Source organism: Chrysochloris asiatica, unplaced genomic scaffold, assembly GCF_000296735.1.
Source record: "Chrysochloris asiatica unplaced genomic scaffold, ChrAsi1.0 scaffold00029, whole genome shotgun sequence".
Classification (NCBI taxonomy): Eukaryota; Metazoa; Chordata; class Mammalia; order Afrosoricida; family Chrysochloridae; genus Chrysochloris; species Chrysochloris asiatica.
The window spans coordinates 22,871,108-22,872,992 of record NW_006408547.1 but is presented as its reverse complement, the minus strand read 5'-3'; the positions used below and the strand labels follow the sequence as shown (position 1 = coordinate 22,872,992).

General features: G+C 40.8%; 1 protein-coding gene across 1 annotated transcript in view; it reads right to left on the bottom strand.

Annotated features, from left to right (window-relative positions):
- The window catches only part of ATP11A (ATPase, class VI, type 11A), a 152,888-nt gene that overhangs the window by 28,905 nt on the left and 122,098 nt on the right, over window positions 1-1,885 (bottom strand). The window lies entirely within an intron of this gene.

Here is a 1,885-nt window from a genome sequence, read left to right as displayed (position 1 = left end):
AATTGTGAGGTTGGCCTAGGACCGGGCAGTGTGTTGTTCTGTTGTGCATAAGGTCACTATGAGACAGTAGCAACGTAACAACAACAACCTGGAAACGAGGTGATAAATACTACTTGTCATCATTCTTCTTGGCATAAACTGTTCTCATTTTATCATTAATCAAATTAGAGCTCAGGTACTTTAAAATAATATTTAAAAGAAAATATTAATGATTCCACTGGTGTGGTGCTGCAGGATAATGCAGTGGACCGTAAAGTCGGATGAACCACAAGATCAGTAGTTCAGACTCACCAGTTGCTCGAACCCGAGACATGCTCACTATAAGTTGGAACTGACCTGACAGCCTTTAATAACAACAATAACAACAAGGATTCTATTACTAAAACCAAATTAAGTTACCACTGAGTCATGGTAGCTCAAGGTTTTTGCAATACTTCATCTCCACAACCACCTTACTACCAGATTACAATTTCTGACTCAGGACGAAGAGTTGTCTTGACATGGGTCAAATTCTGTTGCTATTCTTGGAAGGTTTAAAACCCTCCATGTGTTATCTCCTTGGGGCAGCTTGTGATTTTTCAGAATTTGAGATGGCTGTGTGGAATACCATATATGTTCCTCCCAGGTACTGAGGCAAGACATGGATGTGAATACTAACTGGAATGATTTAGGTTAGATTCTGGAATAAATTTCTAATTTCACATCCACACAATAACAGTATACTACTCGGGTAGCGTAGTGGTTACGAATCGGGCTGCTAACCTCAAGGTCGGCAGTTCGAAACTACCAGCAGTTCTGCGGGAGAAAGATGAGGCGTTCTGCTCCTGTAAAGATTTACAGCCTCGGAAACCCTGTGCAGGGTCGCTATGAGTCGGAACCAACTCCACGGTACTTATCAACAACAACAGATATTAGGAACCATATATAGTTTTTTAATAGCATCCTTCTTTTCTGCCAATCTAATTTCAACATTTTCTTTAAAGATCAGTCCCAAGTTTCGCTTAAACAAACCTATTCTATGCTTCACATTCTCTCGTCCTGAAGATTTCTGCTCTTTCTTTCAGAGGGCCACTGTAAGGATTAAGTGAGTTAATGAGCATAAGCACAATGCTGACCCAGCAGGCCCTTAGTAATGGAACCTGTTCTATTACTACCACAGTGTCACTGCTTAAACACGGTCCCATGCATAAAACATGCTTTTGCTGTGATCTTATTGCTTTATCTGGAGTAAATGCAGAGGAGGTGACTTATAAAAACAACAAAAACACACAGAAATACAACCAATCAAGCAAAAACTTTCAACTTTACCTAATACCCTCGTCTGAACACTCAGTAGACTCTTAACTGAAGACACTGGGACAATGTTTAGCTCACAGGTCTGTACGGTTTGGACTGTGTTATGTGTGGTTAGTGCTTCTACCTGTGGTTAGGAAGCCACCCGGGAACAGGTTTTCTTTGTTAAGATGCCACATCAGTTTTTAAGTCAATCATCTTTGAGATACAGAAGAACAGATGAGGCACAGAGAAGTAAGCACGGATGGGGAGAGACAGATGCCACACCAAGGAACTGAGAAACAGAAGCTGAAAAGAGACAAGGACCTCTCCCAAGGCTGAGACAGAGAGAAAGGCTATACCTAGTGCTGGTGTCCGGAATTTGTACTTTCAGTCAGAAAAATAAACACCCATTTGTTAAAACCTACTTGAGATATTTGTTACTACAGAGCTAGGTAACTAAGTCAAACTGTAATGAATCTTTTAATTTTTTTTTTAAGCTTCTTGTTGTTGTTGTTAGGTGTCATTGAGTCGGTACTGACTCATAGCGACCTTATGCACAACAGAACAAAACACTACCCGATCCTGGGCCAACCTCACAACTGTTGCCACG